Source organism: Magnolia sinica, chromosome 10, assembly GCF_029962835.1.
Source record: "Magnolia sinica isolate HGM2019 chromosome 10, MsV1, whole genome shotgun sequence".
In the NCBI taxonomy this organism is placed as follows: Eukaryota; Viridiplantae; Streptophyta; class Magnoliopsida; order Magnoliales; family Magnoliaceae; genus Magnolia; species Magnolia sinica.
This window is the reverse complement of record NC_080582.1, coordinates 26,445,429-26,461,366: the sequence shown is the minus strand read 5'-3', so window position 1 is coordinate 26,461,366 and position 15,938 is coordinate 26,445,429.

The following is a 15,938-nucleotide window of genomic DNA, read 5'->3' as shown; positions in this document are numbered from 1 at the left end:
TCTCGTAAGAAGCATAAACACAAGTTTACCCAAATCACAAAGGCAACATCATCATCACATATCCACTAATATAAACATTTGAATACAATGCTGAAAGGGAAATACATATGTCAAAATCAAAGCTCCAGAAGTTAGCTACCACTCCAAGCTCCACGCTGTTGCAATCTAACATTACCTGCACGCATCTATTGTGCATAAGCTTATAGAAATCTTAGAGGGTGGTGTAAGTGTGTGCACAAGTTAAGTGTCAAGTATTCAATACAATGCCATAATCATGCAATATCGGAAATACTAATAAGATCATAAATCATATGATATCAGAGTAAGCGGAAATACTGATAAGTCCATGAGTCAATCAATATCAGAATACGCAATACAGATCAGCTATGCAAATAAAGAGTCATAAAGAGCCAAATATCATATGCCGAGGATGCAATGCAATATACAATTCCTGATGAGTTCACAAATAGCGTCAACCATATCTAGACCATAAAAATACAGAAACACAATAGCCCAAAATGTCATATGCCACAGATATATTGCAATATGCGGTGCGAATGGAATGACCATGCTGAAGTGTGAAGTTGGGATGATAGTACGTAGTATTGCAGGCTATGGGGTCCATCACAAGGGACTTCTATCCAAACCAGTCTCATACCTAATTTGGATAGTCAGACTCAATGTGGTAAACTCTAGATCTCAGGTTGGTTGCACGCCCCAACCGAAATCCTGGCCATTGAGGAGGTACACATATTAACTAGTTGTGCACAATCAGCCCGAGTGGATAGTGAATGAATGAATGAATGAGTATGTAACTCCTGCTCAATAAGTTTACATATCAGTACTGTACATCTCTGGATCATCACCGGGGTCTAGTACACTCCAAGTTAGCTACCGCCCCAGCCGGCCGCATAGCCCAGCGAGTGGAAAAGACCTCACCACCTGTCTGCCGGTAGTATACCAATGCCTACCTGGCTCATCGATAGCGGACCCATTTAGGAGCTGGTTAAACTCAACCTAGCTTACAGCCCCCTCACTCGGGCAGATAAGGCTACACCCCCTCCCAACCGACCACGACACAGTGGGAGATGCGACCTACTGGTATTCGACACTCGGGCGCTCATGTATCCACTCGGTCTAGATGTTGGGGCGTCTCCTGGTCTCGGAGGTTTAGAGACTTTCATCCACGGACATCCAAAGTGCCCAGATGCTCAAACCAAACATTTCTGGTGTCCCATCTGACCATCCACGACATGCCTGTGGAGGTCACAGCCCTGATGTCGTTAGGGCGTACAGTAATCACAATCACATAATACAAGATGCATGAGTTATGTAGTCTAATCATGCATCAATCCTGTGCATACCGTGCACTCGTGTGAGACAATCTCTGCCTACCAGAGAGTCTCATAACGACCGGCATTATGACATATGCAATGGTCAATCATATCTCATAACAAACATGTAGATGATGCGTATGGGTATGTATCATGATGTTAAGCTGTCACATACTCATAATCGGTATCAATAACCGGCATCGACAATCGACCTCGACAATGTGGACATTTAACTAACATTGCCCCCAAGGAATGACCCACATAGAGTCTAACATATAGTGGACCCATGACCTCACTAATTGCTTAATACACAGCACAATGGGCCTTTACATGGGCCTAACATACATCACAATGGGCTCCATCACTTGGCCCTTAAATGCATCACAATGAGCCTCATCACATAAGCCTCATATACATCACACTGGGCCTTAAACACGGGCTGAATACACATCACAACGGGCCTTAAATACGGGCCGCATATACATCACATTGGGCCTCAAACACGGGCTGAATGCACATCACGATGGGCCTTAAATACGGGTCGTATATGCATCTCATTGGGCCTCGACAATCGGAATCGACCTCAACAATCGAAATTGGTATCGACAATCAAAATCAGCCTCGATAATCGACCTCGACAATCGGAATCGAAATCGACAATCGGAATCAGCCTCGATAATCGGCCTCAACAATCGAAATCGAAATTGGCCTCAACCATAGGCCTCGATAATCGGAATCGGCCTCAACCATAAGCCTCGATAATTGGAATTGGCCTCTTCAATCGGAATCGGAATCGACAATCGGCCTCGACAATCAGAATCAGAATCGACCTCAACAATCGTCCTCGACAATCGGAATCGGTCTCGACAATCAGAATTGGAATTGGCCTAAACAATCGGCTTCGACAATCGGAATTGACATCGACAATCGGAATCGACCTCGACAATCGGAATCGGAGTCGGCATCAACAATCGGCCTTGACAATCGGAATCAGCCTCAATAATCGGAATCGGTATTGACAATCGGAATCAGCCATAATAATCGACCTCGTCAATTGGAATCGACAATCATAATCGGCCTCAATAATCGGCCCCATCAATCAGAATCGACCTCGATAATCGGCCTCGACAATCAGAATCGAAATCGGCCTCAACCATTAACCTCGACAATCAGAATGGGAATCAACAATCGGATTCAGCCTCTTCAATCAGGATTGGTATCGACAATCGGCCTTGACAATCGGAATCAGTCTCAACAATCGGCCTCGACAATTGGAATCGGAATCGGCCTCAACAATCGGCCTTGACAATCGAAATTGGAATCGGCCTAAATAATCGGCCTCGACAATCGATATCGGAATCGACCTCAACAATCGGCCTCGACAATCAGAATCGGCCTCGACAATCGGAATTGAAATCGACCTAAACAATCGGCCTCGACAATCGGAATTAAAATCGACCTAAACAATTGGCCTCGACAATCGGAATCGGTATCGACAATTGGAATCAGCCTCGACAATCGAAATCGGAGTCGGCCTCAACAATCGGCCTTGACAATTAGAATCAGAATCGGCCTCAACAATCGGCCTTGACAATCAGAATCGGCCTCGACAATCGAAATTGGAATCGACCTAAACAATCGACATCGACAATCGGAATCAGAATCGACAATTGACCTAAGGAAAGGTCACAATGTGGACATTCAACCAACATACTCCCAAACAGTAGCCCACGTAAACATCATTACATACATTATAGTGAAATCACACATTATATCGATCCACACATTCATGCATTGGGCCTCACTCATAGACCTCATGTACATCACAATGAGCCATAATACATGAGCCCCATATATGTCAAATGGGCCACAATATATGGGCCAGAAAATACATCTCATTGGGCCGTACTAAATGGGCCGGAAATACATCACAATGGGCCTTACCAAATGAGCCGGAAATACATCACAATGGGCCTTACCAAATGGGCCAGAAATACATCACTGTGGGCCTTACCAAATGGGCCGGAAATATATCACAATGGGCCACTCATACAGGCCTAATATACATCACCATGGGCCATGACCCATGGGCCCCAAATACATCACAATGAGCTACGACCCATGGGCCTCGATATACATCATAATGGGTCGCAACCCATGGGCTTCAATATACATAAAGTGGGCCATATTAATAGGCCGCACCAACGGGCCTCAAACACACAATAGTGGGCCCTGCACCTGGGCCTCAAATGCATCACATGGGCCACATATTTGGGCCTAACAATACAAACAGGTGGGCCCCACCCATGGGCCAAAATACATCATATTGGGCCTCATGGATGGGCCACACCAATGGTCCTCAAGTGGGCTTGGACCACACTAAAATCATTTTAATAGTTGTAGATGTAACATGTGTATCACTATACGCTATCATTCCATGGGACACATGGCCCACTATAAATCAACACCATCCAAACATTACCTATGTAAATCAGCACTGTCTAGCCATTGTCTAGCACCATCTAACTCCATGCGGACGGTGTGGATGGAATAAATACATTAGTGTGGTCCACCAAGGGACGGACGGTTTGGATCTACCACACACTACACATGGGAGTCCCACAAATAGCAACTATATGGTTGGTTGAGGCGCCCAGCCAATTGGTTTCCCATACCAGGTGGGTCCCACGTAGGACCCATCGTAATATATATATATATGGTGTCTCCCACCCATACCGTCCAGATGGACAGTAGGATGAAACACACACTTCATGGTAGGGTTGTACCATGCACTGTCCAGATGGATGGTGCAGATGCAGCACATATATCCTAGTGTGGTCCACATGGTGGCCCACCAGAGGTTTGGATCTGCTTCAGTCCCTGGTCGCCACGGATGGTGTGGATGGGATGCCTCGTGTGGGCCCACGTGGTGTGGCCCACACATGATATATATATATATATATATATATATATATATTGGATTGAAACGTCCAGCGTCATGATGGACGACTGAATACAATACATTCATCACGTGGCCCGCCGTCCCAGCCCTGCTAGACAGACGGCCATATATAAAGCACGTTCATCTGGTGGGCCCCACCCTCACACGTATCGCACGTGTGGGGTGGGTCCCACGCAAATGAATGGATGGCTAGATAAAACACATATCTCATGATCGACTCATAGAACTTGCTAGCATCCTACAGCAGCTGGTTGTTGCTGACCCACCGTCTAGATGATGGACGACTGAGATCAATAGATACATCACGGTGGTCCCACGTGCTGCGCTCAACGTGTCATCAAAGTGGGCCCCACGTCCCATGCATGGATGGGGTGGATAACATATAAACATCAAGGTGCGACCCACATGGATGGGTCCACCGTCAGATGGATGGTGTTGATAAAACCCATACATCAAAGTCGGCCTTACCCAGCACGTCTAGATGGACAGCTGGATGGCATGGGTTTACTGATCAGGTGGGCCACATCATCTCCAAAAAAAAGGGAAAGAAAGAGAGAGATAGAGAGAGAGAGAGAAATTGGAGTAACGAAGGGACCCCGCCCCTATGGGCCCCTCTTTGATACCAATCATGATGGGTCCCACCATAGGTGGGCCCTCAAATCATCAAAACCAAATGAAATCACCCACCTTCAAAACTATTACTCCTTTTTCCACACAAGGGTGATCTAACTCCAAGGAGAATGAATCAATAGTTAAGATTGGATTTTAGAGGTTGGATGATAGGGTATGAAGCTTCATGGTGGGTGAAAAAATGGAGGAAAGCTTGGACGTGGGTTGCTCTCATGGAGCTTGGGAGAAAAATGAGAGAGAGATGAGAGAGAGAGAGGTGATGTGAGTGATGGAGTGATTGGGAGAGGGATGGGTGAAGTGATGGAAAGTTGACTTTTGGGGATGGATAGTTGTACTTGGGGATGGGTGTGAGTGATAGGAGTGATGTGATGTGTATTTGACATTTGATATGATGGATTTTCTAGAGATTGCAACGCACGATGTTTTCCTCGAACTGAACGTGGGCCCACATCTCCTGGCCTGGGTATCGCCTTGGAGCGTAATACGCGTCGGCGGAACCACGGCGATGGCGCGGTCACAAGGGTACAAGTCTCGGGTCGAGCCGACTCTAAAATATAGGACACGACTCAGGGCTGCGCGTAAATCCCGATAATAGATCGCGAGTCGCCAAAATTCGACCAGGAGGATCGCGGAAGCTTATGGAATAGTACATGCTAGGATACAGGCCTCACAAAAAGAAAGGAAGATGGTACAGTGGACAAGTACAAAACACAATTAGTTGTTAAAGGTTTCACACTAAAAGAAAGCATTGATTGCGATGAGACTTTTTCACCTATTGTAAAGTTCTCTTCAATCCATATTATCTTGTCCATTGTCGCAAGTTTAAACTTAGAATTATATTAGATGGATGTAAAAACTGCATTCTTAAATGGTCACTTGAATGAAGAAATATATATGCAACAACCCATACGTTATGTAGACAAAAAACATCGAAAGAAACTCTGAAGTTGTTGAAATCTATATATGGTCTAAGCAATCTTCAAGACGGTGGTACATAAGGTTCCACTTAGCCATCACTACTTTTGGATTCATGATAAGTGAAGAAGATCATTGTGTATATATGAAACAGTCTGAAAGATCTTTTCTGATACTATCTCTATATGTAGACGATATCCTGCTAGCTGATAATGACATGCAATTGTTGATGTTGACTAAAGATTGGCTATTCTCAAACTTTGAGATGAAAGATCTTGGTGAAGCTAACATTATTCTTGGAGTAAAAACCATGATGATCGCCCTAGGAAATTCTTAAGCTTATCTCAAGCCACTTATATACAAAAGATCTTAAAGCGATTCAAGATGAAAATTTCAAAAGCTGTTGAAACCCCTATGGACAAAGCTACCAACTTAGATAGAAAATCGTGTCACCAGACTAAAGCCGAGAAATTGGTTATATCCTCAATACCTTATACAAGCGCAGTATGGAGCTTAACGTATGCTATGTTTTGCACCAGGCTGGATATTAGTTATGCAGTTGGCATAGTCAGTTGTTATCAGAGTAACCCGGGACAGTCTCATTGGCAAGTCGTCAAACATATATTCCCCTATCTCAGAGGAACGAAAGACCTAATATTGTGTTATGAAGGCACGAGTCTCGAGCTTAAAGGATATTCTGATGCTGCTTGGGATAATGACGTCGACGATGGAAGGTCTACTTCAGGATATGTCTTCTTACTCGGAGGGAGAGTTATCTCATTGTCGAGGAAGAAACAAACATCCACGGCTCCTTCATCTATAGAGGCCGAGTACATTGCATGTTGTGCTATAGTTCAGAAGTGTGTATGAGTTCACAGATTTTTACTAAGTCTGTGTGTTGTACCAATCATTCGTCAACCTATATCACTGACGATAAAAATATTTTTTCCATTGACTTGGTAAAGGACGTTAAACACCACCAGAAGTCTAAGCACATTGAGATCAAGTATCATTCCGTCTGTGATCAAGAGAGAGATAAGAAGGTCGCCTTCAACTACATTTCTACTAAGGAGATGATGGTTGATCCCATGACGAAACCTATAGCTAGAGATCTATTTCAGGTTCACGTCAGACAGATGGGATTGAGAAGAGCTTGATTGATATGCTTGTATCTAGTACCTTTGATCTTTCATTAATAAATAACACATTCCATTTATTCAGTATTGAGTACTTATATAGAATATGTTTATAGATCATCAACATTTACCATGAGATCATGTAGGATTTCTACTTATTGTTGGCAAGCCGGTCACCCACTCACATGGGTTGACCAACCTTGAATGTACAAGAGAAGTTTATTTGGGACGATGTTCATACACTGAGGTATGGACTTCTCTTTATTACGAATAATAAAAGAAGAGGATATGAGTGAGTCATATCCGCTTACAGTCTTGAAAGATTGAATATGAGACTGATTATGTAGAATAGCATAATCACACCATTACTTTACATGCGATCAATGTTATGGCCTAAATTAATAGTCAGGTTGTGAGATTATGAGATGAGTCGTACCTCATGTGAAATGAACTTCGCATTATAGACCCGACATATATCTAATATTGTCTACTTTACGGCGTGTATTGTAGTCACGTGCTAGGACCTTTTACCTACAGATTGCTTTGATTCGATCTAATCATTGTAACGTGCGAGTAGCCAGTCCCGTAGGTGACACGTTGTGTCCTTAACTACCCTCCTCTTGTGTATATTAGGATGAGATTGAGTGTTGCTACTTTAGTGTCTTATGACGAAAGACCCTTGATTGGCTAGACTCAATTACGTTAGGAAAGCAACTTGATTGATTCCAAATTATACATCTATGTGGGGAAGATCCTGTGACAGTTACACCAAGTTTTTAGAACTATAAATACTCACTTGAAGACTTATCCGCCAGTAATATCAAGTTTTTTATAGACTTATATATATATATATATATATATATATATATATGTATGTATGTATGTATGTATGTATATGTATTGCTTTAAATTAGTTTAATTCCAAGTTTGTGAAAATTGAGTTTTCAGAATAACTCGATAAGTTGGATAAGTGCATATGTTAGCTGAGTACTCTAGATCGGGAGTTAACTACATTCGGTGTGGTCATGCGGACTAAACAGGCATGTAAAACTTGAGTTATTGAGTACTAGTTAGGTGGTCACTTAATACTTAAACACATGTGAGAAGATTACAGTGATCCAGCTGGTCCCACGCCTCTGATTCTTTGATCACGATGTTTAGTTTTGATTGTTATTAGGCAAGTTAGATGGACAAATTTTTTTGTGTACCTATCTCACAATGTGATTGAGTGGGAGATGTTTAACATAGGCCAGTGGGGCCCACTAGTAGGCAATCATTAGTGGGTGGGTCCCATAAGGTTAGGTCTCTTTTTATTAATCAATTTTCTTTCTTCCATTTGAAGTTGAATTTCAAATTCAACTTTAAATGAAGATTTAGATGAAGAGATAGGGATAAGACCGAATAATTTTTGATCTCATCCAAACTCTCTATCCTTTCTTATAAATAGGAAGATGCTATCTTGTGAATAACACATTAAGCAACAACGAGAGTAAAAAGAGGAAATTGAGAGATTGATGTTTGTCCATCTACCTTGTCCTTGGGACGATTTAAGCCATAAATCATAATGTAACGCTCTGGTTTTTGGAACCCGAGTATATGATTCATTCTCCAAAAACCCAAGTGTTAGCCTTTAAAATTCAGTGTACATTTGAACCGCTTATCACTAATCAGAGTTAGCAACAACTGTTGGCGGAATAAACCATGTATTATATAAAAACATTCCGATCATCACAAAATTTCAAATGTAGCGCCCATCCCAAATAACAAAGTTCATTAAATAAAGGTAGAAATCTATCGTCTAATTATGAAGCTCAACATGAGCCGTAAGGACCCCATCTAGCTCCTCTACTACCTGATCTGCTCTAGCAACCCAATGAACGACATCGACTCACTCTACACCTACATCAATTGTTACGGTTTGATAGCGTTAATGGCTATCACAGTGAGGAGCACCCTCTAAGATTTCACACTCATTATTTATAATCTAGTATAGATCGCAAGTCATGAGAATAAATATATTAAACAGGGCAATTCATAATCATAATCATATACTAAAAAATTTAGCCAATCAACATAATCTCATCATAAGCAAAATGTAATATCAATTGCAATGCAAGGGAAATGTCCAGATAGTCAAATAATCAATCATGCGACTTTCTAATGCACCCAAAAATCACATTGTACGTAAACTCTGTATGATGGCAAGAAAATCGATAAGTGAACTTCAGCTTCACCCAGAAATCATGGTACAAGTGAAATCTGTAAGGTGAATAGAAAATAAACCTTTAAACCTCTACTTTATCCGAAAATCATATCGTACGTAAACTCCACGATATGGCTAGAAAATTGATAAGCGAACTTCAACTCCACCCGGAAATCATTGTACGACTAAACTTCACAAATTGAAGGGAGAGTCAGCATACAAATATCTACTTCACCTGAAAATCATATTGTATGTGAACTCTGCAAGATGCCTAGAAAATCGATAGGCGAACTTCAGCTCCACCCGGAAATCATGTTACGACTGAACATCACAAGTTGAAGAGACAATCAACATACAAACTCTAAAACACCTGAAATTCATATCGTACGTGAACTCTGCAAGATGGCTAGAAAATTGATAAGCGAACTTCAGCTCCACGCAAGATGGCTAGGAAACCAACGTACAAACCTCTACTTCACTTAAAAATCATATTGTACGTGAACTCCGCAAGATGGATAGAAAATCGATAAGTGAACTTCAGCTCCACTCGGAAATCACAGTATGACTAAACTTCACAAGATGAAGAGAGAATTAACATGGGAACTCCGACATCATTCAAAAATCGCATGAACTCCGCAAGATGGCTAGAAAATCGATAAATGAACTTCAGCTCCACCCGAAAATCATAACGAACTCCCCATAATGACCTGAAAAACAACAATATATGCAAATATGACCAAAAAGCCACAAAAGGGTACCAATGTTCCAGCAAAGCCATGAAGGGCAAATAAGCGATCCAAGCCACATAGGGCAAATATGCCCTTCCTTCGTTCTGCTTCGTAGGATCGGTTCTGCCTGATCCTAACATGCTTACCGACTGCTAGTTTCAAAGCTTCAGTTAAGATGGTGGGTTTGAGTTTTGGAAGGAATGGCTGCAAGGGATGGAGACAACGAATCCCTTGTTATATATTTCCTTCTTTTAAAGCCCTAAGCAATTTGAGACCGTCGGATGGAGAATACATGGCCTGGATTATAGGGGTTTGCAGTAGCCTTCAAGTACAGCTGGTAAAACCAAAACCGGTCATGGTTTTCACCTTGTTAAGGGAGCCCTAAACTACGAGGAAATGGATGGTCCGGATGAGCTCGCTCCAACGGCTAAGATGTATGGATTCAACATCATGCGGATCACCAGCGTGGAAGAGGAGAAAGGACGGAACATTCCGTTTTTGGAAGAGTGGTTGCACATGGCCTAATTGCACCCCATGTTTGTGCGACTGCACGTATGATTCATCATGTGAACCTTTAGTAGTTTGGATGGATTCAACACGCCTACCAGATAGACAGTTTGGATAAAAAAATTGGTGGGGCATATCTAAGCCAAATGGATGTTGTCCGTTTGAGTTGGCTCGGGCGAGAAATGAAAGAAGGAAGAAAATTTCCTTTTTCGGACGAGCGCGGGTCAGCGCTCATTTGACTACGCTGGAGGTCTAGTGCACTGTGAGTGCACACACATGTTGTGTACTCACGATGAATGTGGGGCGCACTGCAATGAAGCCTACAAATCCGCTCCGTCCATTCATTTTTGTCCACCTAATTTAAGACCCAGCCCAAAGGATGAGATGTATCCATAACTTAAGTGGACCATATTAACTGAAATATGGCCATTGAGGGCCAATCATTGTCGATCTGTCAACAATATGTGGTCCAATTATGCAATATGAACCGTTCATCTAACTAGCAAGTCACCGAGGGCCACTATTTCATTTACATTGATGTTACCTTACACTGATTGGCCACATCAGCTTTGTTTTTGGGTTTGGGTTCCGATTCTCGCCTACTCGATGGTTGGATTATTTCCAAATTCGACTCCCACAGTTTCTACAGTTCCCTTGCCCATTTTGGAGCGAATTTGAGATTGGTTACCATAGTTGGATAGCCGTTATGAGTACTTGAGAGATAGTTTACACTCCCAAGGGTCTTGAAGCCAATGAAGTGTGGATCAAGTGGCTCTTGGTCTCAAAATTGATTTTGGTGTGGCTTAATCAATCTAACAAAGTGTTATCTAACATTTTATGCCAATTAAGTCCCTAGAATCAAGTCCTCTGCGATTAAATGTGAATCCCTGGATGATGAGATAGTCCAACTTGAAACTAAATGGCAGGATGACTTGATCTACAAATAAAGGTTACCTCTAACGGTCGGATTTAAGCTAGAGTATGTAAATGTTCACATAAATCGGGTTCACGTTTACCAAATTTGGTCTTCATGGTAACACCCGAGTACTGAAAAGTACTGGGTGTTACAATCTACTCCCTTAAAAAGAATTTTGTCTCGAAATTCAATTCTTCCATCATGAATGAAATCGAGAATAGTTTCTTACCATCTAAGGTAAGCGGATATCTTACTATTATTTAAAAGAAATCTCACATTCTAATTATTCAGGCAACACGGAAGGACAGTTATAGTAGGTTTGAACCTAATACGCTAAACTTCTGCCTGGCCAGGCAATGAGTTTGCTAATATCCTTATTAATGCCAGTGAGTATCGATCTTCTGCTTGATCATGGCATTAAGAATCATTGTAATAATTAGGATTTAGAATTCACGTCAAACCACATATACTTTGTTTAGACATGGTTCTGTCAGTTCGTGTTCCTGATCATTTTAGTCATTTGAGATATGTTACTTAATTTCCTGTTTTCCTAAAGAATAAGTTTTTTTTTTTAGCTTGTTAGTACACCCCTGTCAGTTGACACTACACTGTTAGCCACCCCCACTAGGGATCGATACCAAGACCTCAGTGTTGAAACAAGGTATCTTTCACTCAGTCTACCACTTGAGCTATGGATTAGGGGTAAAAGAATAAGCCTAAATGGTCCATTATACTTTAACTTTGCATTTTAACTATATGGGGTGCTATTCTCAAATCTATAATTTAATTATTTCAAATTGTTAAAGTCGCATTACTACACATTCAAAAACTCTTAATCCTCACTAACTACTATGTAACTAAGAAGGAAGATTCGTAAAGATCATACCTTGGTGGGCTGGCTCAGGGTTTGGTGTATCCAAGGCGTACATGCGATGAGTTCCTCATTCTCGTGCTTGAGGTCGCGAGGCTTGAGCAGGATTTGAAGAAGCCTGAATCGGTGGCTGAAGTCGTTGTACTAGAGGGAAGATCCTCTCATCTCATTGTTTCTTAAAACATTGCTTTAAGAAGTGATCTGGCCTTCCACAATAGCTGCAAAGCTTATCCTGACCTGAAGAATGAGTTGGGTGAGACATTAATTTCACCTTCTTCTCAGTCATATGAGATGAAGATGGTGCCGTCTTGGCTTTACTTACTGAACTCGAATAAGAGAACGTGTTTTGGCCATACGCTCTCTATTCGCATGGCTTTGTCCACGATATCAGCGAAGCCAGTAAAGTCGAAGGTGCACAATCTCGACTGAATTTCAGGTCGGAGACCTTTCTTAAACTTTTACAATTTATATTCTTCGTCTTCAACAGCCTTTAGTGCATATTGTGACAATTCATCAAGGCGCGCTTCATATTAAGACACCGACATACTTCCCTACTTCAACTTAAGAAACTCGGATATTTTCTTGTGACAATAGCATGGAGGAGAGCATTTTTCATTGAACCTCTTCCTAAACTTAGTCAAAGTCCACTCATAATCAGATGTGACTCTTCTTAGCACGCTTTCCCACCATGTATCAGCCTCGCCTTCCAAGGCATAAGTGGCGAGAACAATCTTCTGGGCATCTGAACAATCTAGCGGTTTCATCATCTTGGCCATTTTATTCAGCTAGTGTTCTGCTAGAAATGGATCTGGTGCTCCCGAGAAGGACGGTGGCCTTAACTTATGAAACCTTTCAAACAGATTTCCCCCACTAACCTCTTTAGTCTTCCAGGCTGATGCATGCATATTATGTTGGAGAGCCTCTAACAGTGTGGCGATCGAAGCCTGTTGTTGTTTTATAATGGTAGTCATCTGGCTAATAACATCGCCACGTGGAGCTTCATGTTGTGCATTTGATGGAGGGGTGCCATCAAGACCCGCAGGTAGTTGAGAAGCGATATCTTCTGATGGTGGCCCTCTTCCTGGGCTACTTGGCCTGACTAGAGGTACATGAGAGCGCTCAGGACCCTCTTCCCTAACAACTACATTTGTCGGTGAAGTTAATAAATCAATAGTCTGCGGATTCGGGCGACGGGATTTTGGGGCCATAATCCTGTTAAAAGAAATGATTTATCATGGTCAAAACAATTTATGTGTGCTCGACAACTCCCTATCCTTTGCGAGTAGGTGCAACAAGACTCCGAAGATCTTAAGATAACCATTTAGGCATCCTTATACCCACACCTTCTAATCTTCGACCTATAGCCAAGGTCCTACGATAATCTTATGCTTATATTTGTGTCCTGAGATGGATTACAAGGGGTCTAAACTTATGAGTTCTTGAATTTAACCAAACTTTCCACAACACCTAAATTTGTGTTTCTAAGTTCAATGGCTACCCTAGATATTTTCATGGGAGCCTGAAATTTTGGATTTCTAAGTTCACGAATTACCCTAAAACTAAGGGAATTAAACCTAGTTTCAAGTCCCTAATTTCTTCAATACAACCATGGATTATTTGAAGTCATATAAGTCATGTTTTTCCCCAAGGCCTAGTTTATCTAGACTCACTCTGATACCAACTTATAACGTCCCGATTTTTGGAACTTAAGTATATGACTCGTTCTTCAAAAACCCAAGTGTTAGCCTTCAAAATTCAGTATAAATTTGAACCGCTTATCATTAATCAGAGTTAGCAGCAAATTATGTTGGCAGAATAAACCATGCATTGTATAAAAATATTCTGATCATCACAAAATTTCAAATGTAGCACCCATACAGGACTTATAAAATTTCAAATAACAAAGTTTATTAAATAAAGGTATAAATCTATCGTCTAATGATGGAGCTCAACATGGGCTGTAGGGACCCTGTCTAGCTCCCCTGCTACCCGATTTGCTCTAGCGACCCAGTGAATGACATCGGCTCACTCTACACCTGCATCTACTATTACAGTTTGATAGCGTCAATGGCTATCGCAGTGAGGAGCACCCTCTAAGATTTCACACTGATCATCATTCATAATCAAGTATAGATCGCAAGACATGAGAATAGATATATTAAACAGGGCAATTCATAATCATGATCATATACTCAAAAATTTAGCCAATCAACATAATCTAATCATAAGCAAAATGTAATATTAATTGCAATGCAAGGAAAATGTCCAGATGGTCAAATAATCAATCATGCAACTTTCTATTGCACCTGAAAATCACATTGTACGTGAACTCCGCATGATGGCTAGAAAATTGATAAGTGAACTTCAGCTCTATCCAGAAATCATGGAACAAGTGAAATCCGTAAGGTGAATAGAAAATCAACCTTTAAACCTCTACTTCACCCGGAAATCATATCGTACATGAACTCCACATGATGACTAGAAAATCGATAAGTGAACATCAACTCCACCCAAAAATCATGGTACGACTGAACTCCGCAAATTGAAGGGAGAGTCAGCATATAAATATCTACTTCACCCGAAAATCATATCGTACATGAACTCTGCAAGATGCCTAGAAAATCGATAAGCAAACTTCAGCTCCACCCAGAAATCATGGTACGACTGAACACCGTAAGGTGAAGAAACAATCAACATACAAACTCTTAACCACCCAAAAATCATATCGTACGTGAACTTCGCAAGATGGCTAGAAAATTGATAAGCGAACTTCAGCTCCACTCGAAAATCATGGTACGACTGAACACCGCAAGATGGCTAGGAAACCAACATATAAACCTCTACTTCACCCGGAAATCATATCGTACGTGAACTCCACAAGATGACTAGAAAATCGATAAGCGAACTTATGATCCACCTGGAAATCACAGTACGACTGAACTCCGTAAGATGAATAGAGAATCAACATGGGAACTCCGGGGTCATTTGAAAATTGCATGAACTCCACAAGATGGCTAGAAATCGATAAACGAACTTCAGCTCCACCGAAAAATCATAACGAACTCTGCATAATGACCTAAAAATCAACAATATATGCGAATATGACCAACAAGCCACAAAAGGGCACCAATGTTCCAACAAAGCCATGAAGGGCAAATAAGCAATCCAAACCACATACGATAAATATGCGGTCCAAGCCATGTAAGGTAAAGTGTGATCCGAGCCATGTAAGGCAGATGTGTGATTCAACCTGCGTAAGTCAAATATGGACCGTAAGATGGTGAGTTCATGACGAGTTTTATTCATTATATCACTTAATCACAAACAACAAGCATATAGTTAATTAACAATGTACAACTAAGGGTAGTATGTCATCATCAATCATTTATACTTGTTATAACTAAAAAGATATGTAAATTATCTAACACAGGAATCAATTACGCAACATATTAACATATTCACATAGTAAGATAAGTAACTCGATGAGAAGAATCAAGACATCGTCTATGTCTAAATTGATGAAATTAAGTGGGAAGCTCAAAGGGTGAGTCCTCACCTTGGTCACGTAACCTAGTCATGTGTCCTGCTAGATAGCACGAATGTAGCCCGATAGAGTCAAATCTACTTGACAATATGTGACCACAACCCAAACAAAACATCAAGAAAAATAGTTAGTACTTGGCTATCCACTGTCAATATATTTAGTAAAAACTCACTGAGTCAACTCAGTAACAAT